This window comes from Schistocerca cancellata, chromosome 2 (assembly GCF_023864275.1).
Source record: "Schistocerca cancellata isolate TAMUIC-IGC-003103 chromosome 2, iqSchCanc2.1, whole genome shotgun sequence".
In the NCBI taxonomy this organism is placed as follows: domain Eukaryota; kingdom Metazoa; phylum Arthropoda; class Insecta; order Orthoptera; family Acrididae; genus Schistocerca; species Schistocerca cancellata.
In genome coordinates, this window is record NC_064627.1 from 1,098,204,503 (window position 1) to 1,098,221,090 (window position 16,588).

At 49.9% G+C, this 16,588-nt stretch overlaps 16 non-coding genes across 16 annotated transcripts; 8 read left to right on the forward strand and 8 right to left on the reverse strand.

The window, feature by feature from the left end:
- Positions 1–1,058: 1,058 nt before the first annotated feature.
- On the reverse strand, positions 1,059–1,142 carry Trnal-uaa (transfer RNA leucine (anticodon UAA)). The gene has a single exon. It is a non-coding gene; the product is annotated as a tRNA-Leu (tRNA).
- Positions 1,143–1,825: 683 nt separating this feature from the next.
- On the forward strand, positions 1,826–1,897 carry Trnag-ccc (transfer RNA glycine (anticodon CCC)). Its single transcript has one exon. It is a non-coding gene; the product is annotated as a tRNA-Gly (tRNA).
- Positions 1,898–3,116: 1,219 nt separating this feature from the next.
- On the reverse strand, positions 3,117–3,200 carry Trnal-uaa (transfer RNA leucine (anticodon UAA)). The gene has a single exon. It is a non-coding gene; the product is annotated as a tRNA-Leu (tRNA).
- A 683-nt stretch (positions 3,201–3,883) lies between these two features.
- Positions 3,884–3,955, forward strand: Trnag-ccc (transfer RNA glycine (anticodon CCC)). The gene has a single exon. It is a non-coding gene; the product is annotated as a tRNA-Gly (tRNA).
- A 1,219-nt stretch (positions 3,956–5,174) lies between these two features.
- On the reverse strand, positions 5,175–5,258 carry Trnal-uaa (transfer RNA leucine (anticodon UAA)). Its single transcript has one exon. It is a non-coding gene; the product is annotated as a tRNA-Leu (tRNA).
- Positions 5,259–5,941: 683 nt separating this feature from the next.
- Positions 5,942–6,013, forward strand: Trnag-ccc (transfer RNA glycine (anticodon CCC)). Its single transcript has one exon. It is a non-coding gene; the product is annotated as a tRNA-Gly (tRNA).
- A 1,219-nt stretch (positions 6,014–7,232) lies between these two features.
- On the reverse strand, positions 7,233–7,316 carry Trnal-uaa (transfer RNA leucine (anticodon UAA)). Its single transcript has one exon. It is a non-coding gene; the product is annotated as a tRNA-Leu (tRNA).
- A 683-nt stretch (positions 7,317–7,999) lies between these two features.
- Trnag-ccc (transfer RNA glycine (anticodon CCC)) lies at positions 8,000–8,071 on the forward strand. Its single transcript has one exon. It is a non-coding gene; the product is annotated as a tRNA-Gly (tRNA).
- A 1,219-nt stretch (positions 8,072–9,290) lies between these two features.
- Trnal-uaa (transfer RNA leucine (anticodon UAA)) lies at positions 9,291–9,374 on the reverse strand. Its single transcript has one exon. It is a non-coding gene; the product is annotated as a tRNA-Leu (tRNA).
- A 683-nt stretch (positions 9,375–10,057) lies between these two features.
- On the forward strand, positions 10,058–10,129 carry Trnag-ccc (transfer RNA glycine (anticodon CCC)). Its single transcript has one exon. It is a non-coding gene; the product is annotated as a tRNA-Gly (tRNA).
- A 1,219-nt stretch (positions 10,130–11,348) lies between these two features.
- On the reverse strand, positions 11,349–11,432 carry Trnal-uaa (transfer RNA leucine (anticodon UAA)). Its single transcript has one exon. It is a non-coding gene; the product is annotated as a tRNA-Leu (tRNA).
- Positions 11,433–12,115: 683 nt separating this feature from the next.
- Positions 12,116–12,187, forward strand: Trnag-ccc (transfer RNA glycine (anticodon CCC)). The gene has a single exon. It is a non-coding gene; the product is annotated as a tRNA-Gly (tRNA).
- A 1,219-nt stretch (positions 12,188–13,406) lies between these two features.
- Trnal-uaa (transfer RNA leucine (anticodon UAA)) lies at positions 13,407–13,490 on the reverse strand. The gene has a single exon. It is a non-coding gene; the product is annotated as a tRNA-Leu (tRNA).
- Positions 13,491–14,173: 683 nt separating this feature from the next.
- Positions 14,174–14,245, forward strand: Trnag-ccc (transfer RNA glycine (anticodon CCC)). The gene has a single exon. It is a non-coding gene; the product is annotated as a tRNA-Gly (tRNA).
- Positions 14,246–15,464: 1,219 nt separating this feature from the next.
- On the reverse strand, positions 15,465–15,548 carry Trnal-uaa (transfer RNA leucine (anticodon UAA)). Its single transcript has one exon. It is a non-coding gene; the product is annotated as a tRNA-Leu (tRNA).
- A 683-nt stretch (positions 15,549–16,231) lies between these two features.
- Trnag-ccc (transfer RNA glycine (anticodon CCC)) lies at positions 16,232–16,303 on the forward strand. The gene has a single exon. It is a non-coding gene; the product is annotated as a tRNA-Gly (tRNA).
- The last annotated feature ends 285 nt before the right edge of the window (positions 16,304–16,588 follow it).

Genomic DNA, 16,588 nt, shown 5'->3' on the forward strand with positions numbered 1-16,588 from the left:
ATGTGTCGACTTGTCTCGACTTTGCTCGGCTGACGCGAAAGCTGACGCTTGGAAATGGGCATATATGTAGAGGGCAGGCGCGAGAACGACTGGGAGAGACCAAAAAACGACAAACACAAGACAGAACCTTTCATTGCTCGGCTGACGCGAAAGCTGACGCTTGGAAATGGGCATATACGTAGAGGGCAGGCGCGAGAAACGACTGGGAGAGACCAAAAAACGACAAACACACGACAGAACCTTTCATTTTATTGTGGCCACAGATTCGCCCCTTAGTGTACCGAGAGGCAAGAGTGGCGTCAGCGTGTGGGACCGCATCATTATCGCTAAGCAACCACGAAACCGAAGGAAAAATGCAAAATGAAAGTCGCCAACAGCACGTCGAGTTCCCAGCCGAGAACGCATCCAAATACTAACCACGGCCAACGATTCTTGACGCCGGTGAACAGACGAGAACCGCTGCACTACGCGCGGTATCGCCGTTGGCGACAGTATCGCGCGACGTGTAGACATCTTACTTCTTGTGAAGATCGCTTGTTATTTACCTGGCAGTGTCTCGCTGGAGGAAGCATTCTCTTTTAGGGGAGAAAAATAAAATGGCACTTGGTGCGGTCGAATACGTGGCATTTGTGTTCACAGCACGACGCTCTAACTTACTCAGCTTTCGAGCTACGCAATGTGGCACGTCTGCAGTCCAATACCCGATCCACCGTCTCATCCACCTTTATTACTGCCCTGACACTCATTTACACACATATCTGCTTTCGTTCACGTTTGCTCGCCTGATGCTTGGACCCCAAAAACCACAACACAAAGATATCGTAAATGCCGTGAGAATAATAAGACTCAGCAAACAAAAGGATGTTCGGCTACCAGGAATCGAATCCGGGCCTCGTGGCTGAAAGCCATGTCTCCTAACAGCTTTCCATTCTTTCTGACCGCCAGACAATCAGACTTGCAAGGCAAGCACCATAGTCACTGCCGTTTCTAGTAGTATCTGTGGAACCTGTTCTTCCCGCATGTACGAAATTGGTAGTTTTGGAATATTTAAAATGCATTGTCAAATGTGGGGTTCGAACCCACGCTGCCCTCAGGGAACCAGAGCTTAAATCTGGCGCCTTAGACCGCTCGGCCAATCTGACGTGTGGGCGCAAAGTGTCTACTACCGCCGTTTCTAGGCATATCTCCAGAGCCTGACGGCGAAGTTAGCGTGTTTTTTTCTTGTGTGAAGGAAATACGTTGGTTTTAGAGTATTTAAAACGAGTTGTCAGATGTGAGGTTGCACCCCACCCTCACTTTCGGGAACCACAGCTTAAATATGGTGCCTTACACCATTGTTTTCCGTCGCCATCTGTCGTAAGTGGAACGAGCAGAACTGTAGTTATCAACATTCACATTGGCGCAGAGAAAACAAAAAACGACAGAAAAGGCCGTTCCCTAGCAACGGCTACGCTGTGCATTTCGCCCTCAGGGGAAGCTAATGATATGCTCCAGGCGAGCATCAAACTAACCAACTTAATATTGTGATACTTAGGTGCTTTCTACTTCTGGATTGGCACACATATGCTGAATCGACTCTGGATCATCAGTAAGTACGTCACATTAGATATTTGTTTTATCGCCCTGCTGTAAATTAAATGGCAGTTTTTCAACGGCTGTCAGTTCTGCTTCTAGTTACGCTACATCGCCCTAGCAGCACCTACGCACTGCGTTCAGATGTGCTCACCCCCGCTCTGGCGTTGAGCGCCTACAGCGCCATCGCCTTCGGCCTCTGATGGCAGGAGGGTAGCCGATATATCAGGGCGTGGGTGGGACGCAGCACAACGCGGTGGTGGTGTAACGGTCAGCATGGTTGCTTCCCAAGCAGTTGATCCGGGTTCGATTCCCGGCCACCGCACAAAAGGTACTTTTTTCTTCTACGGGTATTCCACGTACCGAAACGCGATCTTCGAAACTGTGAAGTGTCGCGGTACGAATAGTTTTCCTTCGCCCCTCGTCTCAGTCCGTGCTGCCAAGGCGCTAGTCTGCGGTTTCGTTTCTCAGCGTCGTGTGTCTCCATGTGTCGACTTGTCTCGACTTTGCTCGGCTGACGCGAAAGCTGACGCTTGGAAATGGGCATATATGTAGAGGGCAGGCGCGAGAAACGACTGGGAGAGACCAAAAAACGACAAACACAAGACAGAACCTTTCATTGCTCGGCTGACGCGAAAGCTGACGCTTGGAAATGGGCATATACGTAGAGGGCAGGCGCGAGAAACGACTGGGAGAGACCAAAAAACGACAGACACACGACAGAACCTTTCATTTTATTGTGGCCACAGATTCGCCCCTTAGTGTACCGAGAGGCAAGAGTGGCGTCAGCGTGTGGGACCGCATCATTATCGCTAAGCAACCACGAAACCGAAGGAAAAATGCAAAATGAAAGACGCCAACAGCACGTCGAGTTCCCAGCCGAGAACGCATCCAAATACTAACCACGGCCAACGATTCTTGACGCCGGTGAACAGACGAGAACCGCTGCACTACGCGCGGTATCGCCGTTGGCGACAGTATCGCGCGACGTGTAGACATCTTACTTCTTGTGAAGATCGCTTGTTATTTACCTGGCAGTGTCTCGCTGGAGGAAGCATTCTCTTTTAGGGGAGAAAAATAAAATGGCACTTGGTGCGGTCGAATACGTGGCATTTGTGTTCACAGCACGACGCTCTAACTTACTCAGCTTTCGAGCTACGCAATGTGGCACGTCTGCAGTCCAATACCCGATCCACCGTCTCATCCACCTTTATTACTGCCCTGACACTCATTTACACACATATCTGCTTTCGTTCACGTTTGCTCGCCTGATGCTTGGACCCCAAAAACCACAACACAAAGATATCGTAAATGCCGTGAGAATAATAAGACTCAGCAAACAAAAGGATGTTCGGCTACCAGGAATCGAATCCGGGCCTCGTGGCTGAAAGCCATGTCTCCTAACAGCTTTCCATTCTTTCTGACCGCCAGACAATCAGACTTGCAAGGCAAGCACCATAGTCACTGCCGTTTCTAGTAGTATCTGTGGAACCTGTTCTTCCCGCATGTACGAAATTGGTAGTTTTGGAATATTTAAAATGAATTGTCAAATGTGGGGTTCGAACCCACGCTGCCCTCAGGGAACCAGAGCTTAAATCTGGCGCCTTAGACCGCTCGGCCAATCTGACGTGTGGGCGCAAAGTGTCTACTACCGCCGTTTCTAGGCATATCTCCAGAGCCTGACGGCGAAGTTAGCGTGTTTTTTTCTTGTGTGAAGGAAATACGTTGGTTTTAGAGTATTTAAAACGAGTTGTCAGATGTGAGGTTGCACCCCACCCTCACTTTCGGGAACCACAGCTTAAATATGGTGCCTTACACCATTGTTTTCCGTCGCCATCTGTCGTAAGTGGAACGAGCAGAACTGTAGTTATCAACATTCACATTGGCGCAGAGAAAACAAAAAACGACAGAAAAGGCCGTTCCCTAGCAACGGCTACGCTGTGCATTTCGCCCTCAGGGGAAGCTAATGATATGCTCCAGGCGAGCATCAAACTAACCAACTTAATATTGTGATACTTAGGTGCTTTCTACTTCTGGATTGGCACACATATGCTGAATCGACTCTGGATCATCAGTAAGTACGTCACATTAGATATTTGTTTTATCGCCCTGCTGTAAATTAAATGGCAGTTTTTCAACGGCTGTCAGTTCTGCTTCTAGTTACGCTACATCGCCCTAGCAGCACCTACGCACTGCGTTCAGATGTGCTCACCCCCGCTCTGGCGTTGAGCGCCTACAGCGCCATCGCCTTCGGCCTCTGATGGCAGGAGGGTAGCCGATATATCAGGGCGTGGGTGGGACGCAGCACAACGCGGTGGTGGTGTAACGGTCAGCATGGTTGCTTCCCAAGCAGTTGATCCGGGTTCGATTCCCGGCCACCGCACAAAAGGTACTTTTTTCTTCTACGGGTATTCCACGTACCGAAACGCGATCTTCGAAACTGTGAAGTGTCGCGGTACGAATAGTTTTCCTTCGCCCCTCGTCTCAGTCCGTGCTGCCAGGGCGCTAGTCTGCGGTTTCGTTTCTCAGCGTCGTGTGTCTCCATGTGTCGACTTGTCTCGACTTTGCTCGGCTGACGCGAAAGCTGACGCTTGGAAATGGGCATATATGTAGAGGGCAGGCGCGAGAAACGACTGGGAGAGACCAAAAAACGACAAACACAAGACAGAACCTTTCATTGCTCGGCTGACGCGAAAGCTGACGCTTGGAAATGGGCATATACGTAGAGGGCAGGCGCGAGAAACGACTGGGAGAGACCAAAAAACGACAAACACACGACAGAACCTTTCATTTTATTGTGGCCACAGATTCGCCCCTTAGTGTACCGAGAGGCAAGAGTGGCGTCAGCGTGTGGGACCGCATCATTATCGCTAAGCAACCACGAAACCGAAGGAAAAATGCAAAATGAAAGTCGCCAACAGCACGTCGAGTTCCCAGCCGAGAACGCATCCAAATACTAACCACGGCCAACGATTCTTGACGCCGGTGAACAGACGAGAACCGCTGCACTACGCGCGGTATCGCCGTTGGCGACAGTATCGCGCGACGTGTAGACATCTTACTTCTTGTGAAGATCGCTTGTTATTTACCTGGCAGTGTCTCGCTGGAGGAAGCATTCCCTTTTAGGGGAGAAAAATAAAATGGCACTTGGTGCGGTCGAATACGTGGCATTTGTGTTCACAGCACGACGCTCTAACTTACTCAGCTTTCGAGCTACGCAATGTGGCACGTCTGCAGTCCAATACCCGATCCACCGTCTCATCCACCTTTATTACTGCCCTGACACTCATTTACACACATATCTGCTTTCGTTCACGTTTGCTCGCCTGATGCTTGGACCCCAAAAACCACAACACAAAGATATCGTAAATGCCGTGAGAATAATAAGACTCAGCAAACAAAAGGATGTTCGGCTACCAGGAATCGAATCCGGGCCTCGTGGCTGAAAGCCATGTCTCCTAACAGCTTTCCATTCTTTCTGACCGCCAGACAATCAGACTTGCAAGGCAAGCACCATAGTCACTGCCGTTTCTAGTAGTATCTGTGGAACCTGTTCTTCCCGCATGTACGAAATTGGTAGTTTTGGAATATTTAAAATGCATTGTCAAATGTGGGGTTCGAACCCACGCTGCCCTCAGGGAACCAGAGCTTAAATCTGGCGCCTTAGACCGCTCGGCCAATCTGACGTGTGGTTGCAAAGTGTCTACTACCGCCGTTTCTAGGCATATCTCCAGAGCCTGACGGCGAAGTTAGCGTGTTTTTTTCTTGTGTGAAGGAAATACGTTGGTTTTAGAGTATTTAAAACGAGTTGTCAGATGTGAGGTTGCACCCCACCCTCACTTTCGGGAACCACAGCTTAAATATGGTGCCTTACACCATTGTTTTCCGTCGCCATCTGTCGTAAGTGGAACGAGCAGAACTGTAGTTATCAACATTCACATTGGCGCAGAGAAAACAAAAAACGACAGAAAAGGCCGTTCCCTAGCAACGGCTACGCTGTGCATTTCGCCCTCAGGGGAAGCTAATGATATGCTCCAGGCGAGCATCAAACTAACCAACTTAATATTGTGATACTTAGGTGCTTTCTACTTCTGGATTGGCACACATATGCTGAATCGACTCTGGATCATCAGTAAGTACGTCACATTAGATATTTGTTTTATCGCCCTGCTGTAAATTAAATGGCAGTTTTTCAACGGCTGTCAGTTCTGCTTCTAGTTACGCTACATCGCCCTAGCAGCACCTACGCACTGCGTTCAGATGTGCTCACCCCCGCTCTGGCGTTGAGCGCCTACAGCGCCATCGCCTTCGGCCTCTGATGGCAGGAGGGTAGCCGATATATCAGGGCGTGGGTGGGACGCAGCACAACGCGGTGGTGGTGTAACGGTCAGCATGGTTGCTTCCCAAGCAGTTGATCCGGGTTCGATTCCCGGCCACCGCACAAAAGGTACTTTTTTCTTCTACGGGTATTCCACGTACCGAAACGCGATCTTCGAAACTGTGAAGTGTCGCGGTACGAATAGTTTTCCTTCGCCCCTCGTCTCAGTCCGTGCTGCCAAGGCGCTAGTCTGCGGTTTCGTTTCTCAGCGTCGTGTGTCTCCATGTGTCGACTTGTCTCGACTTTGCTCGGCTGACGCGAAAGCTGACGCTTGGAAATGGGCATATATGTAGAGGGCAGGCGCGAGAAACGACTGGGAGAGACCAAAAAACGACAAACACAAGACAGAACCTTTCATTGCTCGGCTGACGCGAAAGCTGACGCTTGGAAATGGGCATATACGTAGAGGGCAGGCGCGAGAAACGACTGGGAGAGACCAAAAAACGACAAACACACGACAGAACCTTTCATTTTATTGTGGCCACAGATTCGCCCCTTAGTGTACCGAGAGGCAAGAGTGGCGTCAGCGTGTGGGACCGCATCATTATCGCTAAGCAACCACGAAACCGAAGGAAAAATGCAAAATGAAAGACGCCAACAGCACGTCGAGTTCCCAGCCGAGAACGCATCCAAATACTAACCACGGCCAACGATTCTTGACGCCGGTGAACAGACGAGAACCGCTGCACTACGCGCGGTATCGCCGTTGGCGACAGTATCGCGCGACGTGTAGACATCTTACTTCTTGTGAAGATCGCTTGTTATTTACCTGGCAGTGTCTCGCTGGAGGAAGCATTCTCTTTTAGGGGAGAAAAATAAAATGGCACTTGGTGCGGTCGAATACGTGGCATTTGTGTTCACAGCACGACGCTCTAACTTACTCAGCTTTCGAGCTACGCAATGTGGCACGTCTGCAGTCCAATACCCGATCCACCGTCTCATCCACCTTTATTACTGCCCTGACACTCATTTACACACATATCTGCTTTCGTTCACGTTTGCTCGCCTGATGCTTGGACCCCAAAAACCACAACACAAAGATATCGTAAATGCCGTGAGAATAATAAGACTCAGCAAACAAAAGGATGTTCGGCTACCAGGAATCGAATCCGGGCCTCGTGGCTGAAAGCCATGTCTCCTAACAGCTTTCCATTCTTTCTGACCGCCAGACAATCAGACTTGCAAGGCAAGCACCATAGTCACTGCCGTTTCTAGTAGTATCTGTGGAACCTGTTCTTCCCGCATGTACGAAATTGGTAGTTTTGGAATATTTAAAATGAATTGTCAAATGTGGGGTTCGAACCCACGCTGCCCTCAGGGAACCAGAGCTTAAATCTGGCGCCTTAGACCGCTCGGCCAATCTGACGTGTGGGCGCAAAGTGTCTACTACCGCCGTTTCTAGGCATATCTCCAGAGCCTGACGGCGAAGTTAGCGTGTTTTTTTCTTGTGTGAAGGAAATACGTTGGTTTTAGAGTATTTAAAACGAGTTGTCAGATGTGAGGTTGCACCCCACCCTCACTTTCGGGAACCACAGCTTAAATATGGTGCCTTACACCATTGTTTTCCGTCGCCATCTGTCGTAAGTGGAACGAGCAGAACTGTAGTTATCAACATTCACATTGGCGCAGAGAAAACAAAAAACGACAGAAAAGGCCGTTCCCTAGCAACGGCTACGCTGTGCATTTCGCCCTCAGGGGAAGCTAATGATATGCTCCAGGCGAGCATCAAACTAACCAACTTAATATTGTGATACTTAGGTGCTTTCTACTTCTGGATTGGCACACATATGCTGAATCGACTCTGGATCATCAGTAAGTACGTCACATTAGATATTTGTTTTATCGCCCTGCTGTAAATTAAATGGCAGTTTTTCAACGGCTGTCAGTTCTGCTTCTAGTTACGCTACATCGCCCTAGCAGCACCTACGCACTGCGTTCAGATGTGCTCACCCCCGCTCTGGCGTTGAGCGCCTACAGCGCCATCGCCTTCGGCCTCTGATGGCAGGAGGGTAGCCGATATATCAGGGCGTGGGTGGGACGCAGCACAACGCGGTGGTGGTGTAACGGTCAGCATGGTTGCTTCCCAAGCAGTTGATCCGGGTTCGATTCCCGGCCACCGCACAAAAGGTACTTTTTTCTTCTACGGGTATTCCACGTACCGAAACGCGATCTTCGAAACTGTGAAGTGTCGCGGTACGAATAGTTTTCCTTCGCCCCTCGTCTCAGTCCGTGCTGCCAGGGCGCTAGTCTGCGGTTTCGTTTCTCAGCGTCGTGTGTCTCCATGTGTCGACTTGTCTCGACTTTGCTCGGCTGACGCGAAAGCTGACGCTTGGAAATGGGCATATATGTAGAGGGCAGGCGCGAGAAACGACTGGGAGAGACCAAAAAACGACAAACACAAGACAGAACCTTTCATTGCTCGGCTGACGCGAAAGCTGACGCTTGGAAATGGGCATATACGTAGAGGGCAGGCGCGAGAAACGACTGGGAGAGACCAAAAAACGACAAACACACGACAGAACCTTTCATTTTATTGTGGCCACAGATTCGCCCCTTAGTGTACCGAGAGGCAAGAGTGGCGTCAGCGTGTGGGACCGCATCATTATCGCTAAGCAACCACGAAACCGAAGGAAAAATGCAAAATGAAAGACGCCAACAGCACGTCGAGTTCCCAGCCGAGAACGCATCCAAATACTAACCACGGCCAACGATTCTTGACGCCGGTGAACAGACGAGAACCGCTGCACTACGCGCGGTATCGCCGTTGGCGACAGTATCGCGCGACGTGTAGACATCTTACTTCTTGTGAAGATCGCTTGTTATTTACCTGGCAGTGTCTCGCTGGAGGAAGCATTCTCTTTTAGGGGAGAAAAATAAAATGGCACTTGGTGCGGTCGAATACGTGGCATTTGTGTTCACAGCACGACGCTCTAACTTACTCAGCTTTCGAGCTACGCAATGTGGCACGTCTGCAGTCCAATACCCGATCCACCGTCTCATCCACCTTTATTACTGCCCTGACACTCATTTACACACATATCTGCTTTCGTTCACGTTTGCTCGCCTGATGCTTGGACCCCAAAAACCACAACACAAAGATATCGTAAATGCCGTGAGAATAATAAGACTCAGCAAACAAAAGGATGTTCGGCTACCAGGAATCGAATCCGGGCCTCGTGGCTGAAAGCCATGTCTCCTAACAGCTTTCCATTCTTTCTGACCGCCAGACAATCAGACTTGCAAGGCAAGCACCATAGTCACTGCCGTTTCTAGTAGTATCTGTGGAACCTGTTCTTCCCGCATGTACGAAATTGGTAGTTTTGGAATATTTAAAATGCATTGTCAAATGTGGGGTTCGAACCCACGCTGCCCTCAGGGAACCAGAGCTTAAATCTGGCGCCTTAGACCGCTCGGCCAATCTGACGTGTGGGCGCAAAGTGTCTACTACCGCCGTTTCTAGGCATATCTCCAGAGCCTGACGGCGAAGTTAGCGTGTTTTTTTCTTGTGTGAAGGAAATACGTTGGTTTTAGAGTATTTAAAACGAGTTGTCAGATGTGAGGTTGCACCCCACCCTCACTTTCGGGAACCACAGCTTAAATATGGTGCCTTACACCATTGTTTTCCGTCGCCATCTGTCGTAAGTGGAACGAGCAGAACTGTAGTTATCAACATTCACATTGACGCAGAGAAAACAAAAAACGACAGAAAAGGCCGTTCCCTAGCAACGGCTACGCTGTGCATTTCGCCCTCAGGGGAAGCTAATGATATGCTCCAGGCGAGCATCAAACTAACCAACTTAATATTGTGATACTTAGGTGCTTTCTACTTCTGGATTGGCACACATATGCTGAATCGACTCTGGATCATCAGTAAGTACGTCACATTAGATATTTGTTTTATCGCCCTGCTGTAAATTAAATGGCAGTTTTTCAACGGCTGTCAGTTCTGCTTCTAGTTACGCTACATCGCCCTAGCAGCACCTACGCACTGCGTTCAGATGTGCTCACCCCCGCTCTGGCGTTGAGCGCCTACAGCGCCATCGCCTTCGGCCTCTGATGGCAGGAGGGTAGCCGATATATCAGGGCGTGGGTGGGACGCAGCACAACGCGGTGGTGATGTAACGGTCAGCATGGTTGCTTCCCAAGCAGTTGATCCGGGTTCGATTCCCGGCCACCGCACAAAAGGTACTTTTTTCTTCTACGGGTATTCCACGTACCGAAACGCGATCTTCGAAACTGTGAAGTGTCGCGGTACGAATAGTTTTCCTTCGCCCCTCGTCTCAGTCCGTGCTGCCAGGGCGCTAGTCTGCGGTTTCGTTTCTCAGCGTCGTGTGTCTCCATGTGTCGACTTGTCTCGACTTTGCTCGGCTGACGCGAAAGCTGACGCTTGGAAATGGGCATATATGTAGAGGGCAGGCGCGAGAAACGACTGGGAGAGACCAAAAAACGACAAACACAAGACAGAACCTTTCATTGCTCGGCTGACGCGAAAGCTGACGCTTGGAAATGGGCATATACGTAGAGGGCAGGCGCGAGAAACGACTGGGAGAGACCAAAAAACGACAAACACACGACAGAACCTTTCATTTTATTGTGGCCACAGATTCGCCCCTTAGTGTACCGAGAGGCAAGAGTGGCGTCAGCGTGTGGGACCGCATCATTATCGCTAAGCAACCACGAAACCGAAGGAAAAATGCAAAATGAAAGTCGCCAACAGCACGTCGAGTTCCCAGCCGAGAACGCATCCAAATACTAACCACGGCCAACGATTCTTGACGCCGGTGAACAGACGAGAACCGCTGCACTACGCGCGGTATCGCCGTTGGCGACAGTATCGCGCGACGTGTAGACATCTTACTTCTTGTGAAGATCGCTTGTTATTTACCTGGCAGTGTCTCGCTGGAGGAAGCATTCTCTTTTAGGGGAGAAAAATAAAATGGCACTTGGTGCGGTCGAATACGTGGCATTTGTGTTCACAGCACGACGCTCTAACTTACTCAGCTTTCGAGCTACGCAATGTGGCACGTCTGCAGTCCAATACCCGATCCACCGTCTCATCCACCTTTATTACTGCCCTGACACTCATTTACACACATATCTGCTTTCGTTCACGTTTGCTCGCCTGATGCTTGGACCCCAAAAACCACAACACAAAGATATCGTAAATGCCGTGAGAATAATAAGACTCAGCAAACAAAAGGATGTTCGGCTACCAGGAATCGAATCCGGGCCTCGTGGCTGAAAGCCATGTCTCCTAACAGCTTTCCATTCTTTCTGACCGCCAGACAATCAGACTTGCAAGGCAAGCACCATAGTCACTGCCGTTTCTAGTAGTATCTGTGGAACCTGTTCTTCCCGCATGTACGAAATTGGTAGTTTTGGAATATTTAAAATGCATTGTCAAATGTGGGGTTCGAACCCACGCTGCCCTCAGGGAACCAGAGCTTAAATCTGGCGCCTTAGACCGCTCGGCCAATCTGACGTGTGGGCGCAAAGTGTCTACTACCGCCGTTTCTAGGCATATCTCCAGAGCCTGACGGCGAAGTTAGCGTGTTTTTTTCTTGTGTGAAGGAAATACGTTGGTTTTAGAGTATTTAAAACGAGTTGTCAGATGTGAGGTTGCACCCCACCCTCACTTTCGGGAACCACAGCTTAAATATGGTGCCTTACACCATTGTTTTCCGTCGCCATCTGTCGTAAGTGGAACGAGCAGAACTGTAGTTATCAACATTCACATTGGCGCAGAGAAAACAAAAAACGACAGAAAAGGCCGTTCCCTAGCAACGGCTACGCTGTGCATTTCGCCCTCAGGGGAAGCTAATGATATGCTCCAGGCGAGCATCAAACTAACCAACTTAATATTGTGATACTTAGGTGCTTTCTACTTCTGGATTGGCACACATATGCTGAATCGACTCTGGATCATCAGTAAGTACGTCACATTAGATATTTGTTTTATCGCCCTGCTGTAAATTAAATGGCAGTTTTTCAACGGCTGTCAGTTCTGCTTCTAGTTACGCTACATCGCCCTAGCAGCACCTACGCACTGCGTTCAGATGTGCTCACCCCCGCTCTGGCGTTGAGCGCCTACAGCGCCATCGCCTTCGGCCTCTGATGGCAGGAGGGTAGCCGATATATCAGGGCGTGGGTGGGACGCAGCACAACGCGGTGGTGGTGTAACGGTCAGCATGGTTGCTTCCCAAGCAGTTGATCCGGGTTCGATTCCCGGCCACCGCACAAAAGGTACTTTTTTCTTCTACGGGTATTCCACGTACCGAAACGCGATCTTCGAAACTGTGAAGTGTCGCGGTACGAATAGTTTTCCTTCGCCCCTCGTCTCAGTCCGTGCTGCCAGGGCGCTAGTCTGCGGTTTCGTTTCTCAGCGTCGTGTGTCTCCATGTGTCGACTTGTCTCGACTTTGCTCGGCTGACGCGAAAGCTGACGCTTGGAAATGGGCATATATGTAGAGGGCAGGCGCGAGAAACGACTGGGAGAGACCAAAAAACGACAAACACAAGACAGAACCTTTCATTGCTCGGCTGACGCGAAAGCTGACGCTTGGAAATGGGCATATACGTAGAGGGCAGGCGCGAGAAACGACTGGGAGAGACCAAAAAACGACAAACACACGACAGAACCTTTCATTTTATTGTGGCCACAGATTCGCCCCTTAGTGTACCGAGAGGCAAGAGTGGCGTCAGCGTGTGGGACCGCATCATTATCGCTAAGCAACCACGAAACCGAAGGAAAAATGCAAAATGAAAGACGCCAACAGCACGTCGAGTTCCCAGCCGAGAACGCATCCAAATACTAACCACGGCCAACGATTCTTGACGCCGGTGAACAGACGAGAACCGCTGCACTACGCGCGGTATCGCCGTTGGCGACAGTATCGCGCGACGTGTAGACATCTTACTTCTTGTGAAGATCGCTTGTTATTTACCTGGCAGTGTCTCGCTGGAGGAAGCATTCTCTTTTAGGGGAGAAAAATAAAATGGCACTTGGTGCGGTCGAATACGTGGCATTTGTGTTCACAGCACGACGCTCTAACTTACTCAGCTTTCGAGCTACGCAATGTGGCACGTCTGCAGTCCAATACCCGATCCACCGTCTCATCCACCTTTATTACTGCCCTGACACTCATTTACACACATATCTGCTTTCGTTCACGTTTGCTCGCCTGATGCTTGGACCCCAAAAACCACAACACAAAGATATCGTAAATGCCGTGAGAATAATAAGACTCAGCAAACAAAAGGATGTTCGGCTACCAGGAATCGAATCCGGGCCTCGTGGCTGAAAGCCATGTCTCCTAACAGCTTTCCATTCTTTCTGACCGCCAGACAATCAGACTTGCAAGGCAAGCACCATAGTCACTGCCGTTTCTAGTAGTATCTGTGGAACCTGTTCTTCCCGCATGTACGAAATTGGTAGTTTTGGAATATTTAAAATGCATTGTCAAATGTGGGGTTCGAACCCACGCTGCCCTCAGGGAACCAGAGCTTAAATCTGGCGCCTTAGACCGCTCGGCCAATCTGACGTGTGGGCGCAAAGTGTCTACTACCGCCGTTTCTAGGCATATCTCCAGAGCCTGACGGCGAAGTTAGCGTGTTTTTTTCTTGTGTGAAGGAAATACGTTGGTTTTAGAGTATTTAAAACGAGTTGTCAGATGTGAGGTTGCACCCCACCCTCACTTTCGGGAACCACAGCTTAAATATGGTGCCTTACACCATTGTTTTCCGTCGCCATCTGTCGTAAGTGGAACGAGCAGAACTGTAGTTATCAACATTCACATTGACGCAGAGAAAACAAAAAACGACAGAAAAGGCCGTTCCCTAGCAACGGCTACGCTGTGCATTTCGCCCTCAGGGGAAGCTAATGATATGCTCCAGGCGAGCATCAAACTAACCAACTTAATATTGTGATACTTAGGTGCTTTCTACTTCTGGATTGGCACACATATGCTGAATCGACTCTGGATCATCAGTAAGTACGTCACATTAGATATTTGTTTTATCGCCCTGCTGTAAATTAAATGGCAGTTTTTCAACGGCTGTCAGTTCTGCTTCTAGTTACGCTACATCGCCCTAGCAGCACCTACGCACTGCGTTCAGATGTGCTCACCCCCGCTCTGGCGTTGAGCGCCTACAGCGCCATCGCCTTCGGCCTCTGATGGCAGGAGGGTAGCCGATATATCAGGGCGTGGGTGGGACGCAGCACAACGCGGTGGTGATGTAACGGTCAGCATGGTTGCTTCCCAAGCAGTTGATCCGGGTTCGATTCCCGGCCACCGCACAAAAGGTACTTTTTTCTTCTACGGGTATTCCACGTACCGAAACGCGATCTTCGAAACTGTGAAGTGTCGCGGTACGAATAGTTTTCCTTCGCCCCTCGTCTCAGTCCGTGCTGCCAGGGCGCTAGTCTGCGGTTTCGTTTCTCAGCGTCGTGTGTCTCCATGTGTCGACTTGTCTCGACTTTGCTCGGCTGACGCGAAAGCTGACGCTTGGAAATGGGCATATATGTAGAGGGCAGGCGCGAGAAACGACTGGGAGAGACCAAAAAACGACAAACACAAGACAGAACCTTTCATTGCTCGGCTGACGCGAAAGCTGACGCTTGGAAATGGGCATATACGTAGAGGGCAGGCGCGAGAAACGACTGGGAGAGACCAAAAAACGACAAACACACGACAGAACCTTTCATTTTATTGTGGCCACAGATTCGCCCCTTAGTGTACCGAGAGGCAAGAGTGGCGTCAGCGTGTGGGACCGCATCATTATCGCTAAGCAACCACGAAACCGAAGGAAAAATGCAAAATGAAAGACGCCAACAGCACGTCGAGTTCCCAGCCGAGAACGCATCCAAATACTAACCACGGCCAACGATTCTTGACGCCGGTGAACAGACGAGAACCGCTGCACTACGCGCGGTATCGCCGTTGGCGACAGTATCGCGCGACGTGTAGACATCTTACTTCTTGTGAAGATCGCTTGTTATTTACCTGGCAGTGTCTCGCTGGAGGAAGCATTCTCTTTTAGGGGAGAAAAATAAAATGGCACTTGGTGCGGTCGAATACGTGGCATTTGTGTTCACAGCACGACGCTCTAACTTACTCAGCTTTCGAGCTACGCAATGTGGCACGTCTGCAGTCCAATACCCGATCCACCGTCTCATCCACCTTTATTACTGCCCTGACACTCATTTACACACATATCTGCTTTCGTTCACGTTTGCTCGCCTGATGCTTGGACCCCAAAAACCACAACACAAAGATATCGTAAATGCCGTGAGAATAATAAGACTCAGCAAACAAAAGGATGTTCGGCTACCAGGAATCGAATCCGGGCCTCGTGGCTGAAAGCCATGTCTCCTAACAGCTTTCCATTCTTTCTGACCGCCAGACAATCAGACTTGCAAGGCAAGCACCATAGTCACTGCCGTTTCTAGTAGTATCTGTGGAACCTGTTCTTCCCGCATGTACGAAATTGGTAGTTTTGGAATATTTAAAATGCATTGTCAAATGTGGGGTTCGAACCCACGCTGCCCTCAGGGAACCAGAGCTTAAATCTGGCGCCTTAGACCGCTCGGCCAATCTGACGTGTGGGCGCAAAGTGTCTACTACCGCCGTTTCTAGGCATATCTCCAGAGCCTGACGGCGAAGTTAGCGTGTTTTTTTCTTGTGTGAAGGAAATACGTTGGTTTTAGAGTATTTAAAACGAGTTGTCAGATGTGAGGTTGCACCCCACCCTCACTTTCGGGAACCACAGCTTAAATATGGTGCCTTACACCATTGTTTTCCGTCGCCATCTGTCGTAAGTGGAACGAGCAGAACTGTAGTTATCAACATTCACATTGACGCAGAGAAAACAAAAAACGACAGAAAAGGCCGTTCCCTAGCAACGGCTACGCTGTGCATTTCGCCCTCAGGGGAAGCTAATGATATGCTCCAGGCGAGCATCAAACTAACCAACTTAATATTGTGATACTTAGGTGCTTTCTACTTCTGGATTGGCACACATATGCTGAATCGACTCTGGATCATCAGTAAGTACGTCACATTAGATATTTGTTTTATCGCCCTGCTGTAAATTAAATGGCAGTTTTTCAACGGCTGTCAGTTCTGCTTCTAGTTACGCTACATCGCCCTAGCAGCACCTACGCACTGCGTTCAGATGTGCTCACCCCCGCTCTGGCGTTGAGCGCCTACAGCGCCATCGCCTTCGGCCTCTGATGGCAGGAGGGTAGCCGATATATCAGGGCGTGGGTGGGACGCAGCACAACGCGGTGGTGATGTAACGGTCAGCATGGTTGCTTCCCAAGCAGTTGATCCGGGTTCGATTCCCGGCCACCGCACAAAAGGTACTTTTTTCTTCTACGGGTATTCCACGTACCGAAACGCGATCTTCGAAACTGTGAAGTGTCGCGGTACGAATAGTTTTCCTTCGCCCCTCGTCTCAGTCCGTGCTGCCAGGGCGCTAGTCTGCGGTTTCGTTTCTCAGCGTCGTGTGTCTCCATGTGTCGACTTGTCTCGACTTTGCTCGGCTGACGCGAAAGCTGACGCTTGGAAATGGGCATATATGTAGAGGGCAGGCGCGAGAAACGACTGGGAGAGACCAAAAAACGACAAACACAAGACAG